The sequence below is a fragment of the Brachyhypopomus gauderio genome, chromosome 20 (assembly GCF_052324685.1).
Source record: "Brachyhypopomus gauderio isolate BG-103 chromosome 20, BGAUD_0.2, whole genome shotgun sequence".
In the NCBI taxonomy this organism is placed as follows: domain Eukaryota; kingdom Metazoa; phylum Chordata; class Actinopteri; order Gymnotiformes; family Hypopomidae; genus Brachyhypopomus; species Brachyhypopomus gauderio.
The window spans coordinates 13,638,692-13,661,899 of record NC_135230.1 but is presented as its reverse complement, the minus strand read 5'-3'; the positions used below and the strand labels follow the sequence as shown (position 1 = coordinate 13,661,899).

At 46.5% G+C, this 23,208-nt stretch overlaps 1 protein-coding gene and 1 long non-coding RNA gene across 4 annotated transcripts in view; one reads left to right on the top strand and one right to left on the bottom strand.

The window, feature by feature from the left end:
* Positions 1-928: 928 nt before the first annotated feature.
* LOC143484063 (uncharacterized) overlaps positions 929-23,208 on the bottom strand; it is a 32,672-nt gene continuing 10,392 nt past the window's right edge. The window contains exon 3 of the long non-coding RNA XR_013122534.1: positions 929-1,003. This is a non-coding gene — a long non-coding RNA (uncharacterized LOC143484063). The remainder of the gene's footprint in view (positions 1,004-23,208) is intronic.
* LOC143484062 (E3 ubiquitin-protein ligase Midline-1-like) overlaps positions 20,514-23,208 on the top strand; it is a 32,419-nt gene continuing 29,724 nt past the window's right edge. The window contains exons 1-2 of one of the 3 annotated variants that reach the window (XM_076982530.1): positions 20,514-20,716; positions 21,729-21,834. The gene's annotated coding sequence lies outside the window, so the exon portion shown is untranslated. The remainder of the gene's footprint in view (positions 20,717-21,728; positions 21,835-23,208) is intronic. The other 2 variants (XM_076982524.1, XM_076982527.1) reach the window with 2 other exon arrangements.

Below are 23,208 nucleotides of genomic sequence, written 5' to 3'. Positions count from 1 at the left end.
AGAGTTTTGCATATGATTCCTGCAGTTTCATAAACCTTTTCCTTCTTCTGTGGTGTTCACAAGAATTATTACAATTTTGTTTCTTAGCTTGATGTTAGAGTGAATATGTTGGGTGTGATAGAACGCATTCATCTGTTCTATCGCCTTTGATGTGATCTGATATTCATTTACAGTACGCTATGATATAGAATGTTAGAATGGAAGTTATAGTGTCTTACTGTGACATTTATGTAAATGACTCTTAAAAGCATAGTGTTTAACTTTCAGAGGAAAAGTGGGGTGTCATAAGACAAGATCTAGATTGTAAGATCATATAAGATGGAGTACCTACTGCTTTTATTGCACTTCAGTTGTTTTGTAATCCTTTCTAGGCATCAGTATTGACTCCTATATTTGACCAAGATATCTAGTATCCTAGTTCAATGGTATCTTGCACTGTGACCAATTGTATTGGCTAGGATACATTCTCTAAGTAGATGACAAAGCACTTTTTAAAGTCACTTTGACAAAGGATTATTTTAAAGAGCATCTGCTAAATGCCAAGAATGTATATAAATCTAGTATTAATACTGACAACACCAAAGTGTACCTTTTAGCCAAGACAAATGATGTATACCATGTATACTAACCTCATATGACGGATGGCCACGAGAGAAATCAAAGTTTGAAAGCCAGGCAAGTTTCATATTCTTGACTCGGATGAAATAGCACTGTTACATGATGGAAAGGTCTCTAGAAATAAGCTGTCTAAATACATTATGAATAAAAGGCTTCTTGGTTGCTTTAAGTGCAGCTGTTCAAATCTTGGTGTTGATGTTTAGAGTTAGATTTGAATCTATTATTCAGTGAATATGCAGGGACAAACTAAAACAGTCTTTGTGCTTCAGATGGGGCAGGAACAACCAGTCCATGTGTTCTCCCTACGCTTGATGGTTGTGATGGTGTGCTGCCTCATTGGTCCAGTAGCTGCACGAGCTCTCGGTACTGCAGAATATAGTAAGAACTGAAAAAAATGCACCAGAAATTAGAGTTGTTATATAAGTACTGTTTATTTCCCTTTTTGTCCTGCTTTATGTGAAATCATACAGATTTTCCACTTCCTGCTGTCAACCAGCCATTACATGTTTAGGGTCCCAATTTGTTTCATATAAACAAGTGGATAAAACAGTGAACAAATATGCTACAGCTTTAAAATGTAGAATTATTCTGCATGTGTGTATTAGCTACGAGGGAGACATGATCACTGCTGTGCTGCAGCATTCTAGTTGTTAGCGCAGGTGCTAAGTGCTACTTCAGAGAGTTAATTAGCTGCTCTGGAATTACTAGCTGACAAAAAACTGAATATAGCTGACAAGTACAGGAGCCATGAAACCACCAATTACACACACAGTATTGTCTCACATTCTCCTCTCACACTCTCCTCTCTCCTCTCACTCTCCCTTTCACTCCCATTCCTCTCACTCTCACACTGCTCTCACACTCCCTCACACTCTCCTCTCACTCCTCTCACACACTGCTATCACACTCTCCTCCCACTCTCACTCCTCTCACTCTCACTCCTCTCACACTCTCCCTCAGGTCTGCAGACTCTCTGGGTTTTGTGCCTCAGGCCCTCATCCTTGCTTTTCTCTGTTAAGTGAAGCTGTTATAGCCCAGCCTGTAGCAGTTGATTTGCCTTATGATTGCCAAATGATTGTGTTGTTTTAGTCTGTGTTACAAAAACACCCATGAGTCTACTCTGAGCGTTTAACCCTATGAATGCTCATGCTATAGCCTGCACCACCTACCTACTAAAGTACTGTCCAGTATGACCACCACCTACCTACTGAAGTACTGCCCAGTACGACCACCACCTACCTACTGAAGTACTGCCCAGTATGACCACCACCTACCTACTGAAGTACTGCCCAATATGACCACCACCTACCTACTGAAGTACTGCCCAGTATGACCACCACCTACCTACTGAAGTACTGCCCAATATGACCACCACCTACCTACTGAAGTACTGCCCAGTATGACCACCACCTACCTACTGAAGTACTGTCCAGTACAACCACCACCTATCTACTGAAGTACTGCCCAATATGACCACCACCTACCTACTGAAGTACTGCCCAGTATGACCACCACCTATCTACTGAAGTACTGCCCAGTATGAACACCACCTACCTACTGAAGTACTGTCCAGTAAGACCACCACCTACCTACTGAAGTACTGCCCAGTACAACCACCACCTACCTACTGAAGTACTGCCCAGTATGACCACCACCTACCTACTGAAGTACTGCCCAGTATGACCACCACCTACCTACTGAAGTACTGCCAAGTATGACCACCACCTACCTACTGAAGTACTGTCCAATATGACCACCACCTACCTACTGAAGTACTGCCCAGTACAACCACCACCTACCTACTGAAGTACTGCCCAGTATGACCACCACCTACCTACTGAAGTACTGCCCAATATGACCACCACCTACCTACTGAAGTACTGTCCAATATGACCACCACCTACCTACTGAAGTACTGCCCAGAACAACCAACACCTACCTACTGAAGTACTGCCCAGTATGACCACCACCTACCTACTGAAGTACTGCCCAATATGACCACCACCTACCTACTGAAGTACTGCCCAGTATGACCACCACCTACCTACTGAAGTACTGCCCAATATGACCACCACCTACCTACTGAAGTACTGCCCAGTATGACCACCACCTACCAACTGAAGTACTGCCCAGAACAACCACCACCTACCTACTGAAGTACTGCCCAATATGACCACCACCTACCTACTGAAGTACTGCCCAGTATGACCACCACCTACCAACTGAAGTACTGCCCAGAACAACCACCACCTACCTACTGAAGTACTGCCCAATATGACCACCACCTACCTACTGAAGTACTGCCCAGTATGAACACCACCTACCTACTGAAGTACTGCCCAGTATGACCACCACCTACCTACTGAAGTACTGCCCAATATGACCACCACCTACCTACTGAAGTACTGCCCAGTATGAACACCACCTACCTACTGAAGTACTGCCCAGTATGACCACCACCTACCTACTGAAGTACTGTCCAATATGACCACCACCTACCTACTGAAGTACTGCCCAGAACAACCAACACCTACCTACTGAAGTACTGCCCAGTATGACCACCACCTACCTACTGAAGTACTGCCCAATATGACCACCACCTACCTACTGAAGTACTGCCCAGTATGACCACCACCTACCTACTGAAGTACTGCCCAATATGACCACCACCTACCTACTGAAGTACTGCCCAGTATGACCACCACCTACCTACTGAAGTACTGCCCAGTATGACCACCACCTACCTACTGAAGTACTGCCCAGTATGACCACCACCTACCTACTGAAGTACTGTCCAGTACAACCACCACCTACCTACTGAAGTACTGTCCAGTACAACCACCACCTACCTACTGAAGTACTGCCCAGTACAACCACCACCTACCTACTGAAGTACTGTCCAGTATGAACACCACCTACCTACTGAAGTACTGCCCAGTACAACCTCCACCTACCTACTGAAGTACTGTCCAGTATGAACACCACCTACCTACTGAAGTACTGCCCAGTACAACCACCACCTACCTACTGAAGTACTGCCCAGTATGAACACCACCTACCTACTGAAGTACTGCCCAGTACAACCACCACCTACCTACTGAAGTACTGCCAGTATGACCACCACCTACCTACTGAAGTACCTCCAGCTGGGCCAGACCTGCGTGGTCACTCCCTAACTGTTCACCAGTCTGCGGAGTCCTCCCCTAATGCTCCGACCTCCCCTAACCTCAGCTGGCCACTCAAATGTTTATAAAACCACTCTCACCTCACGTCCCTCCTGCAGCCTGAACCCTCACCGGCCTTGTTGTACTGTCAACCGCCTTATCAACTCCGGGCCTGCATTTTGATTTGTTTTTCATTTCTCTGTCTCGTACTCATACTGAGATCGTGTCTGGCAGCCTCTCGTATCTCAGTCAGCCAGGTGGTCGGACCCAGAAGGTTTCTTCTTCGTGCTGCCCGTCCTTGAGCAGTCGGCCTGCCTGCTCTGATTTTTATCATTTCTAAAGATCACCTTAAAAAATAACCTTCACTCAAACCGAACAACAGCAACAACAAAAAACACTAAGGTGTTGCTTAGTGGACGTAGATGTGTTTGTAGCCATATATTTTAACACTGTAAAAACTAAATAAAAACATTACATGAGCCAAGAAGAGGAACAGAGTGCTCACCAAGCACAGAGGCTCTGTTTCTACTATCTTCAACTACAGACATTTCCTTTCATTATCTCTATAACCAAAAACTGCCAGAGTCAAATATATGCTAAGTGTGTGAACACTAACATTCACTTAAGGAACCTGAAACAGCAGACAATTCAGTCAGTCAGTAGTGAGATAATAGGCACCTCAGCTGTGATAACAATGGCAGCACACTTCTGGGAGTCAATCTGATTCCTCTTCGCTTCCTTCATTGTTCAGGACCATAGAAGGTTCTCTACAGGAAGCCCCATCTGAGTTCAGAACAGCTCCACTTGTCCCCCTGATACCTCCCCCATCCACAGGTTTCCCACCCTTTTGTGAGAAGCTCTGGGACAGATGCCATGCTCCGGCAGGTTCTGAGACGACGGGAAGCCCAGACCAATGTGCCTGCCTAACGCGCCCCCAAGCTCGTCCGATACATCGAGCCGGGACGAGTCGGGGGAGGGGCAGCGCAGAAGGAGAAAGAGGAGGAGGAGGAGGAAGAGGAGGAGGAGGAGGGCTAGACGCCCCACAGAGCCCAGCACCGTATCGGCTGTTCCCCCAGAAGCACTTGCTAGAGTCAGCTGGCGGATGCCTAGGCACAGCGGCCTCTCTTCCTCACATGCTCCCTGGTACGTAAGTACGAAACTTTATTTGTCGAGAGATGTATCCTAGCTTCCGTGATCTGAGGATGCGCTGCTAGTAACTGAGGTGTTGAGAATCTGGTTCCACTTCGTTGGGGTGGGGTGGGGGTTCGGAGTGTGGTGAGCAGAAACTGTATCCACGTGCTACTGTGGATGCCCTGGACACGTGTGGGCTTTTGTGTGCATATGGTAATCTGAGCTGAGGTTGGGGAACGTTCAGTGGGACAGAATTTGAGCTTGGAAAAATAACTTAAACTGTTATACAGAGTCTATTGTCTGCTGTAGCATCTTTTTAAATGATTGAACTGGAACAAGGACTAAAACAATTTTGAACATGCACCATCTATTTATATTTAAATCGTCACGACTTCAGGTAATATTAGGCAACACTTTGCCAAGAATGTATGATCCTGTATGTCCTGCATTTGAAGTTGGTGCAATCAGGTGCACTTATCTTTAAAATATAATGTTCTAGTGAACCAAAACATCTCCCAGTGTTTTAAAGGTTTGTATGGACTTTTCATTCTACATGATTACTGCAAGACTTCACTGCATGTGCTCCAACAGAACTTCTGAGGTGCTGTGGTCAGGGGTTCAACACAGTCCGTCACCTGACTGACTTTGTCATGTGACTCACTTACTTGCTACAGTGCTAAGCACATGCTATGACGTTTATTCTTTTGCTAATAACTTATGCCAGGGTGTATGTTACCATACCTGAGATGCTACTAAGGTCGAGGTGTAACACATCAATCACAACATATTCTCAAAAAAAGAAAACCTTGCCATTGATTGTACACTCTACATTATATCAATATGTTGAACAATAAATGTGAATTTCTTGGAATGTTAACAATATATAGAAAGATGAAAATGAAAGGAACTTGAAGATAGAAGTATATATCATATATCCATATATTTTTTTACTCATCAATTATAAATTCTATGAATTAGAGAAGTATATAATTATATTTACTCACTTTATAATTACGTTTGGCAGACGTTTAGAATTACACAGAGCTACATCACCAGTGTTGGGAATGTTACTTTAAAAAAGTAATTAGTTATAGTTACTCACTACTTGTTCAAAAAAGTAACTGAGTTAGTAACTGAATTACTCTATTTAAAAAGTAACTCGTTACCAGGGAAAGTAACTATTTGCATTACAGTAAAAAAAAAAGTTATATGCCAATGAATAAGGATTTTTTGAAAAAGCAGTTTTCACAGTCAGTTGAAATGAGTAGATCAGAAAGGTGTTTAACTTTTTATATTTATTGCACATCAACAGACCAGTGCAGGATAAAATCCTTTAAAATCCCAAATCTTTGTAAAAAAAAAATTAATTAAATAAATCAAATACCCAGTCTGATAGACATTCAGGAACTTCAAGTATTTTCTTAAATAATGTTTATATCGCCACCTTGAAAATGCTAACTTTTCTTCTGCTTGCTCCTGACTCGCCATTTTTGCCTCTTCTCCGTTTGTGTCACGTGTCACTGGTGTGCTTCGGCATGCGTGTAAAAACACTAGCTCTGATTGGCTACCATAACGCTGCCTTAGCCAATCGCTTACTGACTTGTTAAGTTAAACAGGTGTTACACCCAGAGGCGTAGCGCAAAATTCTGGGGCCCCACCGCAAGGAGGCAATGAGGAGGCCCGTGCGTGAGCTAAAATCTAAAGAGCGACGGTAGCGCACGACCCTGCGCGAGCGGTGTAGGCGTTTATACTTTCGCGAGCGTCGCGAGCGTCACTGCAGTGTAAATATGGCTTTGCAGTGTTGTCAGAAACCATACGTTAACAAATACGAGCCTCTTGTAATTCCAGGACGAAACATGAGAGAACGTGAAGACGTTAAGATTGGGCGTTTTGAAAATAAACAACCATTAAATAATTTGATAAAAAGCGAATAATTTCGAGTATATGTATAAATATTTAACTAAGTTTAACGTGCTGGGAAATATTGAAATGGACCTTGAAAGTGATGTACGCTGTCGCGGCGCGAGGTCGTGCACCTCTCGAATTTTGTAACTTCGCGCGCGCGCCGCGCTTCAGCGCGATCGACAAAGTCATGTTTGCAGGGTTCATACACCTAAACAAGGTGGAATTAAAGCACTTGTACGGCACTTTTAAGGTCCATTTCAATATTTTCCAGCACGATAAACATAATTAAGTTAAATATTAATACATATACTCGAAATAATTCGCTTTTTATCACATTATTTAATGGTTGTTTATTTTCAAAACTCTCAATCTTAACGTCTTCACGTTCTCTCATGTTTCGTCCTGGAATTACAAGAGGCTCGTATTTGTTAACGTAATTTCAACATTTTAATGTACTTTAGCCTAAATTCCAGCACTTTTCAAACCTGAAACACAAAGCAACATCAAAATGCGTCAGGTAAATGTTCATTCCCCTTTTTTTGAGGGGTGTTTCTTTATACTACCACATATCGCCATATCGTTTCGGACAACATTGCAAAGCCATATTTATGTTTGATGCCTGGTGTATATATAGGGTCTCTGGTCAGGTAAAAATGTTCTTTCCCCGGTTTTGCAGGGGTTTTTTATTCTCCACTGCCACCTATCGCCACCTATCGTTTCGGAGAACACTGCAGCGACGCTCGCGACGTTCGCGAAAGTATAAACGCATACACCGCTCGCGCAGGGTCGCGCGCTACGGTCGCTCGCGACAGTATAAACCAGGCTTTAGGCGGGGCCCACCTGTGTTCGGGGCCCCCCCGCAGTGCGTGCCTTGCGTGCCCCTCCCCTACGCCAGTGGTTACACCGAGAACTGTGACCTATCGAGATCTGTTACTCCTCGCTAGCCTGGGCAGGGGTCCGCTCGCATTACTGTTAGTATATCAATATATAGTAACGCACCGCTTTTAATGACCAGTAACGTCAATGGCATTGCAATGACAGGAAAAGTAATTAATTATATTAGATAGATAGATACTTTATTGATCCCAGAGGGAAATTCCTAATTATGCTGTTACTGACAAAATGACGCCGTTCGCAAAACTGTACATCACACAGTGTCAGGAAGTGACATTGTGGATTTGTGGATGCTACAAAAACTCAACTCAGTAACGTCATCTGTTAATTAAGGTGATCCTTCAGGCCATACCTCCATCTCTTGCTAAATTCACCATGACTTAGGACATAGGAGATATGAGAGTCACACCTAGACAAGAATCAGTGAGAAGTAGCAGACCGACCTTGTTGAGCTAAGCCAGGGTTGATGGCAGTTTGTGCTGTTAGAGCAGATAGCAGTTTGTCCATTTATCAGCACAGGACACTTGCAGGACACTCAAGGGTAAAGTACCATCCGAACAGTGGCAGGATGGGGAGATAATTTTAGTTTAAAAAAACAGCCATGGTGTCAGAAACCACAGAATCAGAGCTTATGTGTGCATCATTCAAAGCCTGCAAGCTTAATGCAAGTCACCTGAGTGCATGTCACCCTTCTTCATCGCCCCACCTTCTTCATGTCACCCATCTTCATGTCACTCGTCTTTGTGTCACCCCTCTTTGTGTCACCTGTCTTCATGTCACCCGTCTTCATGTTACTCGTCTTCATGTTACTCGTCTTCGTGTTACCCGTCTTCATGTTACTCGTCTTCATGTTACTCGTCTTTGTGTCACCCGTCTTAATGTCACTCGTCTTCATGTCACCCGTCTTAATGTCACCCGTCTTAATGTCACTCGTCTTTGTCACTCGTCTTCGTGTCACCCGTCTTCATGTCACCCGTCTTAATTTCACTCGTCTTCATGTCACCCGTCTTAATGTCACTCGTCTTCGTGTCACCCGTCTTTGCTGGAGTCTTTTGTGTTTGAGGCGTTCTGTCACACCAATGGCAAACGTCATTGTCAGAATGAAAGCAATGCAGGATGAAACCTGTTGCGTAATTAATATTTCCCCCCTTCATGAGCCGGCCAGGAGCGCTAGACCAGCATAACGAAACATGCCATGCTGGTGTCGCAGGGTTCGGACCGACACCGTTCAGCTTCGGCTCCACCGTTCTCTTAGGTGATTGAGCAGTGCCGTTGCCTAGCGCTGTTGCCTAGCACAGTTTCCCAGCTCCGTTGCCCCGGTGGGACACCGGACCTTCTTCTCAGTACGATCTTGGACCATGCATCAAACGTTCCCCTCTGATCTATTCATGATGGACCGACCCTTCTCATTCCAAAATGAAAGGCTCTCTTGTCCTCCTGGTTCGGCTAGACAGGCCTGGCGAGCGATCTTCAGACCTCCCTCACCATGCCATACCACTACCCCATCAGTCAAGAGCAGGCTTTACAATGGAAAGTGGAAAGTAATTTGTTGAGTGAGACTTCCCCTCTCTGGGGGGCTGGGGGGTGGGGAGGTTCTTCAGGCCATTGAAGGCTTCTGGAGAGTCCTCCGGCGAGGTGGGGGGGTCTCTCAGAGTGACGGGTCCAATTCAGGAGCTTCTTGGCCAGGCTAACAGGACAGCAAGGCACCCATTCAGTGGCTCCCTTCAACTCCTTTGTGAAATTTTCTTTGGTTTCTCGATGAAGTGCTATCTTCTCACACACATCACTCTGGCTTACCGTGTCAGGCCTTGATAGGCTTCACGCATGCAGAGAGATTTGATCCCGCTGCCCGCCGGTCCGCAGGGGCACTGGCACCGTAGAACCAGACGCTCCAGACGGGAGACGGGCCTTTTGTTGTCCAGGGATTTAAGGAATGTTACTCCTGCTGACTTGGACGATCCTTACAGAAGTGGAGCCAAGTCTATGGTGAAATTATCAAAATGTTTCCCATATTTATTTTCATATAGATACTTTTCAGATATTGCACCTATTGGAATGTGTGTATAATATAACAGTTGTGGTAAAAGTATGAAATGCACTGTCCTGCCAAGCTAAACGAAATCCTTTCTTTCATATTTCAGTGTTTCTTTCATACGTCTGTGATCTAGCTATAGACATCAGTTCCAACGAATAAACCAAACAGCTGTTTCTAATTAAAACCTACATCTCCATCAGTCCCAGCTCCTCTGCACCGCCTGTCTGCCACCCTTAGTGTGTAGGGTGGATCCCCGAATGAAGTTCCCAACATCTATGTGGAATCCAACAAAAACATGAAAGCTATGCAGTGGCCTGCCAATATCTGTCTCTTGAACAATCGTGTTCCTGTCCAGGTGTTATGAAAGGGCCAGCAACACATGGGTGTGCTGTCCGTCCCCAGCCAGACTGAAGCCTTCTAGACAGATGTCCTCCCGACAGATGGTCAGTGTGGCGCGTCTGCTGTTTGCCAGGGATCGTGTGGACCCGTTGCGATTTGTACAGGAAATGAAAATGATACAGTCACTAAAAGGCCTCTGTGGAAAAAGGGAGAGAGAGAGAAAGCAAGAAGTAGAGAGACAGGCAAGAGGGAGAGAGAGACAGGAAGAGGGAGTGAGGCAAGGAGTGGCTAGAGACTGAGAAAGAGAGAGAGAAACAGAAAGACAATGTGAGAGACAGGAAGAGAAAGACAGACAGACAAAGAGAGGGTATTCTACGTATAGGGTTATTCGCATGGTGACTTTCAGCAGGTGCACTCATGCATAATACAATATCTATCACAGAAAAACGGACAACTGAAAACCGAGACTCTCCTGAATCAGAATAAGGAATTGGTGTATGTGGTTGCTGTAGGAAAGTAAAATGAGACAGATCCACTTTCAGGTGACGCGAGATGTGAAAGACTGTAATAAATGATACACAAGTGCAAGAAATGTCATTCTGGGTAACGATGAGCATTACACCAATTGTCCTCCCATTCTAATTTACAGTCAAGATCCACCAGGTGGCATTTTGTTTATTTCCTAAGGTTTCTGTCTTCTCTATCCAGTTCATTAATTCATAAAAACCTCAAAACTCCTGATTACAACAGCCAAAAAGCTTATCCCATAAAATAAAAAAAAATGCAATATATAATCATCCCCTTGTTTGTAATTTTACCATTTGTGTAGCTGCAAAATGCAAACATTCTGTTTATTAATTCATTCATTATCTTGAGGTCTTGTACTGCAGGTTGTTGACTTAGCTAGCACTCCAACACCCCCCCCCCCACCCCCCCCTCCAGCCCCCCACCACCCCACCCTCAAAGACACAAGATGCCCTCAAATGTCAATTCATTATAGCCCAGGTTTCTTATTTTCGAACGATGTTCTTTGCATCATTTCCAATGTCCTTGGACAAAAAACAATGCAAAAAAAAGAATCCCGGGGTAACAGAAGCACAGAATCTTATCGTGGACAAGCATATGAGAGCCATGATTTACAGCAGCCTATCAGAGGACAAGCATATGAGAGCCATGATTTACAGCAGCCTATCAGAGGAGAGGGTGAAGTGTGGGAGCTGCAGATGTGGCCTCAGTGTGTGACCTGAAGCCACAGATGTGCAATCAGCTATAGATTTCTGCTCTCCATAGGGAGGACTGTTTCATTGCCTCAAAGGTGCTGTGAGGACACGTTTGTCGATGGACTAGCGGTTAGTGCCGCACGAGTCCTTGTTCCAGGATGTACCAGGGATAGGAAAGACCTGGGAAAAACAGATCGGCCAAGAACCTGCTTCGTTTGGCCAGACAGCAGCTATGTTCCTGCCATTGAAAGGATCTTGAATATTTAATGTTTAAAGAGTCACAAAAACCCTGTTCAGAAAACCGCAATGAGACAACTGGGTATTCCCTGTTAAGAAATGTTTTCTAGGATGAAATAAAGCAGAATTTGAAAGGGGATCAGTGAGGTTCCTGCAAGTTGTATCAGAAAACAGAATGAATAGTGTCGTTTTTGAGGACTGGAAGAAAGAATTGCTCCTTAGATAACTGATTCAAATGCATTCAGCTGCTGTTTCATACACAGCTTATTATATATATGGAGTAAAGAACATGATGGTTTGATGGTGTCTCTGGCACCATCAAACACAGCCTCTGTAGAGTTGGACTTTTGGCCCATTTTATCTCTGAAGAACAGGGCGACATGCATTTGAGACCAATTATCAAGTTCAGAGGTACCCATGGACCAAAAATCCATGTGCTATCAATGGCTTCTGATTAGATGATCAAAACCCTCTTTCTCCAAGGCCAACCACTAACTCCCCAAAGAATGGCACTAATGATGTGGTAATTCTCCCCTGCATGGGCCTGCCGTCAAGTGATTGGCTACTGAGCCTCAAAAGTGTTAAAGCAGCTTAACGGCTGCTGCTGGCGCCCTTGCCAGGATGTTCTAAACTGACCGATCGGAGTGAAGCGAGGATTGTGTGGCACAGGTCAAAGTGTGCTTAATGCTCCACCATCCTGCACAGTTAAGCTCCAGCCGTAATGGCACCCAAGCCCCTCTAATGCTCGAATCCTCCCAAAAGACCCTGACGAGCTGGAGGAGGTGAGGTGGATGAAGGATGGAAATCCTTCGTCCATGTACGGTCACTAGGAAGAAGGCTGCATGGTAGAGGTGAGGAAGAGACCACCCCTGCTCACCCCACTGATCACTCCGTTGCTCACTTTGCTGTTCACACCGCTGCCACACGCACTGCCTCCCACACTGTAGCTTGTAGGCATTTTTCGTGCAAAGATCATAATTGCCACATCGTTCATTACTTTGCTGTGCCGTGTGAGTGCAGGCTGTGTCCCTCTCCAGCACGTTGTGACCATTATAAATGTTACAGTGCACTCACCGGCTCCGTATTACATTTTGCACTGCCGTGTCAGCCCGGTGGCTCGGGAAAACGTATTGCCGCGATATTAGCGGAACATTATGTTGTGGCCAGAGAGCGCAGCGTTGCGAAGGTGTAATGAATCAAAAACATCTCGCCAAGGCCTGAGGATTTAACACTCCATTACCAGCACGCCGCACCGGGAGAGAGCTGACACTGCCCACGGGACAGAGTGAAGGAGTCTAACCTACAATTAGCACATTCATTATCTTCCCACCACTCTGACAAATCCAGGCCCTCCAGGTCGGGAGGCCCCCCGGGCCCAGCGGGGTCGTCACGGCAGCATCACTCTTCTGGGCAACGTTACCCTACAGTGACCATGGTGACCCTGATAACCATGGTTACCGTGGTGGCTATGGTGACCCTGATAACCGTGGTGATCCTGATAACCGTGGTGATCATGGTGTTCAGGGTGGCCGCTGCAGTACCCTGAGAAAGTTTAGTGTTTAGCGATGTGAGCCAGAGGTTCTTAAGGGTCCGGCAGTGAGTGGACTGACTGAACCTAAAGCAATAGGCCGTTCTTTGGAGAACCTTTCTTTAGATTGTAAAAAAAAAAATGCAACCCATTAATATTAGAGGGAGTTGTGAAGAACATGTGAGAGCTGACCTGTTATTGTTGCAGGATGGAAATACTCATAGAAATAGATTATTAAGAAAATGATTTACATAAAAATTTGTATCTGTAACTGAGCAGCACAAATCCAGCACTTTGCATCACAGGGTATTTGAATACATTCTGGGTGATCCATATTGGAATTGCAGCACTTTGGAAACCACGCTCACTTTTTCAAGGGACCATGTTGGATAATTTAATATGGTCTTAAATTCAAATGTCAGGGTTAGTAGTTACAAATCCTTTGCCAGTAATAGTCTGGAATTGGAATTTTCACTCCATTTTGAAGGTGTGTTTTGCCTTCAGCAAGTGAAGTGTTTGATTTGGCCTTTCGACAACATTCAGCTCTTTATCCGCAGAATTTTTAGAAGCATTTAGTTCGATCAGGGTGATTAGGAATCGGTTGCTCATTTCAGAACCCATCCTGCTGTTGACCCTAGCAGCCACAACTCCAGCCCAGACAACGGAGCCAGCCAGGAAGTCACGCATGACCTCCTGCTGTCTTTTTCTCACGTATCTCACGTGAGTTGCTCTGATATGGATTTGAGTTTAGGTGACTTTATTTTCCAGCCATTCCAAGCCTTCATCACAGATTTTCCTCTGTCCACAATGGTCCGTGCCAAAAGTCTTTAGGTTTTTTACGGGCTTTCCGCAAATTCTGGATGACTGGTTTTCATCTTGTGGTAAACCCTGCAGTGCCATGCTGGTGAGCTCCTCTCTTCAGGATGGAGTGCATCTATGCCTGTGTCTCGGATAGTGATCTTGATCTGCTCATCATTTCTTAATGATTGAAAGTCAGACGTCCACTAAGGCTTGTGGTTGCCTTAATACCCAGTACATTCTTGTTTCTTAAACATTTGATTCGGACACGTTTGGCACACGTTTTGGCACATGTTTTTCACACACATTTGGGCACAAGTTTTGGCTCGGTTTGACTCGTCGTTCTTGCCTTACGACACTCTGCTTTATTGGTCTTACTTTACTGGTCTTGTTTCATTTCAATGCTGCAGTGTCTCACAGAAACAACCGAGAAGCCAAATGTCAGAATGTAAACCACTGACTGTTTATATATATCGAAAGGACTGATTCCACACAATAAATGCAAACAACCTCGAACGAAAGGTCACGTTCTGCCCAGTCACTGTGCATGCCCGACCTCAGACACACTGCATCGTTTCACATCCATTGTGCTGGAGCTCTGAAGCAGAACAGCATTGCTGTCAAATGACCCACAGACCGGCATATGTGTCAGAATGACAAACCGCTCCTCTTGCGAATAGCTGAGCAGGGATGAATCTGTTCACAATCAAGTGAAACTGACACAATGTCCGTTAATGTCAAACGTGCTTTCTGTTCTACAATAAACACTAGTTGAATACTGTCAGAATATTACTGACTAGCATTACTTTATTTAGAGTACATTTTTTAAAAAGCGTATTAAAAAACATTTTAAAAATTAGACCTCAGAGAAGTGCTCACGTCTATAGTCCTGGTGACAAAGCTAAACATTTTTATGTCCATGATAAATATTGGTGTGTGTGTGTGTGTGTGTGTGTGTGTGTGTGTGTATATACATATATATGGTAGAACTAGGGATAACATCCCCTCTACAAGGTCGACTTTTAATTGTAATTATACCCAGGACATCAGGGATCCAGAACCAAAACATTAGAGCTTCACATCATGTCCACCCAGTCACTATATATGACTTTGGAAACCACTTCATTCATGAGCTAGGCACTTCTTCTGTCGGTGATTTGTTGACTTAAGCCCACAAGACCTCCAGAAGTTTCACAGTGAGGTCTGGCGTCCAATCCCCAATCTCCCCCGGCTATCAGGCTCACTTTCAAACCAGGCCATGCCTGTTTAAAGGTAAACCCAACCAGGGTTCCCAGGGGTCTTAGGCTGTGCTCCACCCTGCTGACACCGTGAATGCCTACTCAGTGGTACCAGTCCCACATGGGCTTTTTATGCGCTACACCAACAGCAAACACAGCGTTAATCTCCCTATATTTACCTTCTGCACTGCCCCCCACACAGCCAATCACTTCCTAACCCGTAGAATTTGTCCGGGCCTCCCCAGCGACTAAGGTCACACTCAGCCTTGGGTTGCTAATCATCAGCGTTGCTAATAGATCCAGGCTGCTATCAGCCTCAGCGCGGACTGATCATCCATGATCCTGACGCTTCATTCCTTTCCAGAGAAAAATGTAGGCCAAGATCTGATCTTGCACCCCTTTCCACCTATAAGCCCAACTCCAGATCATTATACACCCCGTGGAATAATCACAAGACAAGGTTGGATGGTGTTTGATTTTCAGATTTAGTTGCTGTGTGGAAATCGAGAGCTCGGGGCTTCCAGCAAGGCAGACAAACCCGAGATGTAGCCGCTCGCTCGGTAAACCGTAGCTCTGTTACTGATTAAACTGAGCCGCATTCCAGATAATCAGTACCCCGTCCCACACGGTGCCGGGTGGAAGGACAGACACGTTTTAGCTGACAAAAAAAAGTTACACTCTCTCCTCAACGTTTAAAAGAATTTCCTGTGTTTCCCCGTGTTTGCTTTTGTGCGCCCCACTCATAACCAGACTGATGTAGATTAGACCGAACGCAGCCATAGCATGATCTTGGCACTAAAGCGTCATGGCCTGAATGAAGCTTCCACAATTCTGTATTTAAGGAAAGATTTGGCTGAAAGTTTGTTGAATGTTTATGTGTAAAAAATGTGTTACGTGTTGGGCTCCTAATACTACAAAACAAATGATTAAATGAAGCAGACTTCCACAATCTCCCCCGAGTCTCTCATCAAAAAGGTCCAAGCGCTGCAAATATAGACCAAACAACCTTTGCTGTGTTTGTAAGTCCATATAAGGAGTGATTCCACCCCACACCGTTAGCTCATTTGATAAAGGACTAAACTGCAATATGCTGAGAATGAGACAGTAACAGAGAGAATGAGAGAAAGAGATGGAAACAGAGAGAGTGAGGGTGGGAGACAGAGAAAGGGAGATAGAGAAAGAGACCCAGCTGCTTATAAATGTGATTCATCATGGATGACCCGCATGCCTGCATACTTTTTCAGAGAGAGGATGAATTCCCACTTGACCTGACCAGCCCATTGTGTAACGTGTACGACTTTGATTAATATACATACAACATGTCTAAATTCAGTGTGAAACCTGAACTGCACGCATTAACAACTGCTAGGATAACCCCTACTAGCATAACCCCTGCTAGCATACCCAATGCTAGCATATCCCATGCTATTTTAATCAACAGGAACCACCGCAGGACAGAGGAGCCAAGTTGTTCAGTCACACACACACACACACACGCACACACACACACACACACACACACACACACACACACACACACACACACACACACACACAGATATGCACGCACGCACACACACATGCAAGCCTTGTCAAGATTTGTCATAAATATGCCACAGGATAGACAAGCCAAGTTGACCACTTGGACACACACATGCACACACACGCACACACATGCATGCTCTGTCAGAATATGTCATAAATATGCCACATGCGTATTATAGACACCATAAAGTATGTAACATAAACCCAAACTTTATCTCAGAAAACTTTTGTCAAACATTGTTATGTAAACGTCACTTTTCATTTATTCTGTGGATCCTGGCAGTGATGATTAACCCAGTTTTCTTTGGTTGGGTTGGTTTTCCTACATAGTGAGATATTTCCAGAGATCCAGCTCCAGTTACAGCATATAAACAGACATGGTACATCCCCAGCACCTTCAACAGCACACGTGGCTGGACGACCGTCCCGAAGCTGAGGTCCCCTGAGCCGGGAGGACACCTCGGCACCTCGGCCGCCCTGCCACACGCCTCAGACATGCAGAAACACTAATTGCTGTTCGAGGCTTGATCCCCACGCGGCAGTCACACTGGGTTATGTGTGAATTGTGCATGAAACAGAGCTGAAAGGCTGAGCGCTAATTCGCCCCTCGATGATCCTCTCAGTGGGAGAGGATTAGTGGAGCTCACGTGAAACGGAGCTCACGTGGAACGGAGCACGTCCGCTGCCGTTCTCCTTGTCCAGTGAGCGGCGCGTGGCATTTTAACGGGCACACGCGGGAAGACCGGACAGGTGCTGCCTTCACGTTGGCCTTACAGCTGCAGTCGGAACGTCACATTCGAAATGAGGGGTTGAGGTGAAGGGTCAAGGTGAGGGGTCGAGGTCAGGAGACGAGGTCAGGGGTCAAGGCTTCACTTTGAAGCTGTGCAGGATCTTTTGGCTTAGGGTAACTTTAGGGGAGGTTTGATGACCTGGACGTGGTGATGGTGGATGATGGGCAGCCAGTAGAGGATGGAGATGCATCCTGGATGATGGAGAGGGTGTAGGATGGAGTGACTGGATCATAATTTGGCTTTTGATCACTACCTTTTCTTTTACATAATACCCTGGTGAAAGGTTATGTATGCCATATACAGGCAGCTTATGTAATGTGTGTGTGTGTGTGTGTGTGTGTGTGTGTGTGTGTGTGTGTGTGTGTGTGTGTGTGTGTGTGTGTGTGTGTGTGTGTGTGTGCGTGTGTGTGTGTGTGTGTGTGTGTGTGTGTGCATTTGCCTGCCTGCAGGCCTTGACACTGGATTTAAGCAGAGACAGAGAGCGACCTTGGAAAGGGCAACACAGCATATGATGTGCTGACACGAGGAGCTAGTGCAGTTTGCTTTGAAAACAAAATCCCATTACACCGAGCACGGTGAACAGACCTGTTTTCTGAACTGGATTCTGCTGATTTTGGGAACTATCGATCGTAACTATGAAGTGCATTTCTCACCCTGCCCTTGTCTTTATGTTGTTCACGCTGCCTTCTGTCTAGCCGAATAGGCGAACAGAGTGCAGGACAGTGTGTTCACACGCCGGCGCCGTGCAAAGCACCGCAGGCTGCACAAGCGGGTGACAAACTTCATTACCACGTTTATGGCTCTTGCAACTGTAATGCTGCCGCTCTGACATGCACGCTGGGACCATTTCACAACAAGTAATTAACACAGCAGTGCAGAGGAACACGAGCAGACAGAGCTCTGTTCGAGTGCTCAGGGTCGGAGGTCACAAAGGTGCCCTATATCATACGAAAGCTTCTCTTCCTTAAAGCTGCTCTTTAAAGAGCCATCTGAACTCACTTTAGTGGTCAGGGGTCATGAGGACATGAAAGGCTCTCTGGATTTTTACAGGAGGACAGAACAGAACGAGGGAGACAGGCGTCCGCCGTCTGCTGCTAAGCACTTGCGTGAAAGGCTTTTATGCACCACTGATGTCCTTGTAAACAAAACAACAGTTAATTATGGATGAAATATCACCAGTTCCCAGCTTTCGAAAATCTCAAACCAGAAGCCACTTTTGCAGAAAGCAGCGTGGAATTATAGTGAAAGGGAACAAGATGCAAGATTGTAAGATTAGAGAAAGGCAGTGGAACTGAAGCAGCAGACATTAAATGTTATATGTAATATGGCTAATTTAATCCATCCCTGGATCTTACACGAGATCTGAACCTCTGTATTGGTAAGCTGGAATTTCCTGCTGAGTGGAGCCCTTCCTGCTCCCATGGTTGGGGGAGACATTTCGGGTGGCGAACGCTGGGTTCTTGCTCAGGGAAAGCACGCTCACTTCTGACATCTAAACAGCTTCCTAATGGCTTTAATGGGCTTGCGAAGAGAAAAAGGGCAAAAGCACTGGAATTTCAGGCATTCTGCAAAGCTGCAAGCTTACAAAAACTTGCAAAACCTTTTTTAAATCCAAAGCAAACCGATGTTAAGCCCAAAACAAATATAGAGACCCATGGCATTTTTTCCCTCTTTCCAACGCAATGTGAAAGCAATAAGCAAAATGCATTAAAGGAACTCAAGGGTATTTGCACATAGTCTTTAGGACCAAGCCTGCTGCTACAGGCCACTGTCCTGTGATTTAATAAACAAGACTGGACCTCAAAGTGACGGGACTGCCTGTCCTGTCCCGAGTCCCGCACGGGCTTCTTGGTCACACACTTGTTTGCTTCCCACGACCGAAGGAATGGGGTCTCTATAGAGCCCAAACGCCGAGCTTACTGCAGGACAGTTCTGGCCGCAGGCGTCTGAGGGATGCGGCCCTGAAGGGGGCGGAGAAAGAGGGGATAGAATCACGGCATTCACGCATTCTGATGAAAATCTCTGAACCGCCACATGTGTGAAAGTGGCTTGCAGGCACGCCGGAGCACCATTTATTTACCTCAGGACGTTCCATCCAGCCCCTCCCACACGTGTGGGGGTGCGTTATACCCTGGCCCACCTCAGCACACAGCTGTGAGCAGGAGAGTCCCTGCTGAAGCAGCGCTGAATGGTTGTCCCGGTGGCATGTGGGAATGGTTAAGGAACGGTTATGGTGGTCCTCAGCCTGCACGAGCAAGGGTGAACTCAGGCCAGCATGACCCCGTGGTGACCCACGGCCTTCCTTTCATCATCTCCGTAGAGTAGCTGACCGACGGATGCCGTTTTTCACTAATGGCGTCGCTTAGTGGCGGCTAATTAAAAAACCCGCTCTTTGTTCAGCTGTGACGAGAGAATGCGCTTGTCATTGTTTTCGCCTCGCCAGCATGAAGAGACGGAGACGTGTGGTGATGACATGGGGACAGGGGACCACACTCACGGTGAGCCACACAGTAGTTACATGTAATCAACAGATCTGGGGAGGCTGATCGGCTAAATTCACCACTGCTAGATTTTCTGGGAGAGTTGAACAGGAATGAGGACTTGAGATTAAGTATTTGTTTAAAAATCAGGGCTTCATTTACCCCTTGACAAGGTTTTTGTCAATTAGTTCTTACACTATTGGGTTCAAAGGAGGTTTGTTTACAGAACCAATTTAAGGATGGAGAAAGAACATTTAAGGACAGCAGATAAACTGAAATGACTGCAGTGAAGTAAGAGAGTGAGAGAGAGAGAAAATCCAGCCTGAAGGTGTGAGAGACATCATAAATCTTGCCACAGTAGTCCAGCAGCCTGGCACGCCCACACCTTTTAAATGTCCCCTCCCCTCAGCCTTCTCATTGGTCCTGTCCCACAAGCCCCTCCCTAGCTACACGCCCACTGCCCGAGCGTGGACGGGGAGAGGGTGTGAGGCAGCGCAGCTCCCCGCCCCCTCCTCCACCGTGCTGCTCACGCCGAGAGGGGGGTGGAGGGTGAGGGGGAGGGGCTAGTAGGCGAACACAGGCGGCGAGAGGCGAGTGACACGGGCAGATCCGGACGCGCTCACACCGCGGCTCCTCCAGGCACAGCGCTCGCCGAGCGGAGCAGCCAGAGCGGAGCAGACCCGCGCGGGACGGCAGCGGAGCACACACACGCGCCCCCCCCATCCAGACCTCCACCACTCCCCTCCCTCCTTCCGCTCTGCTCGTGGACCATGGAATTTTAACCATGTGGAAGGTGAGTGGCGGTCGGGTCTCCCGGGTCGGGGTCGGCGTTCACAGCAGGTCGTGTGCATGCGCTCCCAGAGCTTTGACAGCAGAGAACATGCATTTGAGGAGGACACGAGAGGCTGAGCTCCCTGCAGAACTTTGACATACTTTTCACCTACTTCTGAGCCTCAGTGTGTCAGACCCTTGTGGTCTTGAACGAAGCTGAGCAAAACTTCTAAGTGGGCGAGTCCGCTTCTGAGGGGAACCGCGCTCTTCACGTGTCCCTCACGAATCTCACGAGTGCTGGGATCACACGTGCAGGCTTATGGGGGACTTATGGGTAACTTCAGTAAGGCTAGGGGTCCCGGTGAGGAGTGGGAAGGGGTGTGCGGTCGGGTTCTGCTGGGGGCGGGGGCACGAGGGCGGAGGTGTGGGTGGAGGTGTGGGTGGAGGTCTCCACCCGAGTGGCACCAGGTTCCCGTGCCTCTCACACTTTGGGCCGGCCTCGTTTTGGTCTTTCACGCACGATGCTGACGGCGGGATTTCCAGCCTGGCGCTGAGTGTCGGTGCTGAAACGGGTCGGCGTGCTCAAGTGCCAGACTATGTCAGCACACACACGAACCTTGACTGCGTAAAACTGCTTAAACCGCTTTGACTCTTTTCAGTGTGGGCGCTGTGGATGGTGAGACACAGTGGCAGCTCTGTGCGGGCTGACTCAAGCTTTGGCTGGTGGCGAGGACACGGTCGCACACGGGCAGACGCTGCCAGGCACACAGCACCGTACAGCTCCTCGTCACAGTGCCACATGCTGTCAGACCGCTGATGTTGATAGGAGCTGACACACATCAAGTCTCCATCAGATGAGCTTGTCTCCACTGCTGGATGTCAAGTCTTCTCAGAGTGCCACCTATTGTTAGAGTGCAGCGTGACACACGACACGTGCCGGGCCCGTCCTTGCTCATGTTATTATTGTTTTTGCTTGTTTGCTTGTTATTTATTTTCCAACTCAAGGATTCAAACAGGGGTCTAATTCCTTTCAGGACACAGATTTATCTTCACAAGTTTGCGAGTGGTAGTTCGTCCCTCTCTCGCATCTCCTCTTCCCGTGTCCTGGACCCAGATAAGCACAGCACAGCAGAGGCAGAGGTATCACCCGTGCTACAACACGATAACCCCTGCCTGTGACTTTGACCCCACTGGGGGGGTGGTGGTTTCACACCGGGAATAATTTAGTTCAGTTTCTGCAACTAGTTAATCGTGACTTGAATCATTACCAACATCCCCATGCGAACTGACTGAATTTCCGAGGAAGCTCTGCTGTCGTCTGAAACAAGTCGGGCAGGGAAGAAAAAAAGATCCAGTAAATTCCTGCCGGCGGGCGGAAGCCAACACAGGAATATACCAAAGCTCTGTGAAGCTCAAACTGATCAAGACCCTCTAATTCTGCTTTGGACAACTTCCAGTATGAAATGTGTCACCCCCAACCAGCACACCCACACGTTAACGCAGTCTTCATCTGGCCTCATGCGTGCCTACCCTGGTCGTCTGACAGAGGCTTATGCCGCGTTGCTGCGGCAACCCCAACAGCAGGCAAAGAGTGAGTTGCCGGGCGGTATTTTTGGCCACTTCTGGGCCAATGAGAGGGCTGTTTCGAAAAATCCGTATCAAAGTGTTACTCACGGTCCAGCGAGCCACTCTCGGGCAGACACCGCGTCTGTGTGGTGTCACAGAAAGGGACAGAGTATTCTGTTTGGGTTAGGATATTCTTAAGAGCAGGCAGTGTTGATATGACTTGATAAGTCACTTATTTAAGTGGTTCTTTGGCAGCACCACTGTCTTGCTGCTAGTCTGCATTTCTACCACCAGGGGGTGTGCCTGAATTTTCCCTCTCATAGAACCCATATAAATTGGTGGGATTATATATTAAAAACGCTTGAACTGAAAAGATGAGTCGACATCAAGGTAGCTCACTTAAGATCAGACATCACCTCCTGGCTACAAAGTAAATGCTGCCTGTTCAGAAATTCTATACTGGGACTAATATGGTAAAAAGATCTAGATGGTAGATGTGATTATCCCAACATCCCTGAAGGTCAGTGGCCACAGAGCTCTGACTCATGCGGACAGTGTTATACCAGGTACAGGCCCTGTGCTGCAGTCTACCGCCCAGCATCTGTGTTTACTGGAATCTGTGGACCATTCCGCAGGTCTGCGTCTGAAGCAGTTTCGGTCTCCAAATTAGGGCAGGGCTATGTGAGAATGACAGCTTTGTGCGCCAGTAATGACAATGTTTAAGGCCGAACTGCATATGCGGATTTACTGAGCTGCATGAATGAGGCTGCATGTTTACTGAAAAACAGGGATTTGCTTACACAATTGATTTTTGTTGATTGTTTTTAAATCCTACATTCAGTAGCAGGATAAACTCTCTGTGTAGTTCCATGTCAACAGAAAATTATTCTGTATAATTAATCATTCTAACAACTTTAGATCCGATTTGTCAAAGACGTTGTGGATACG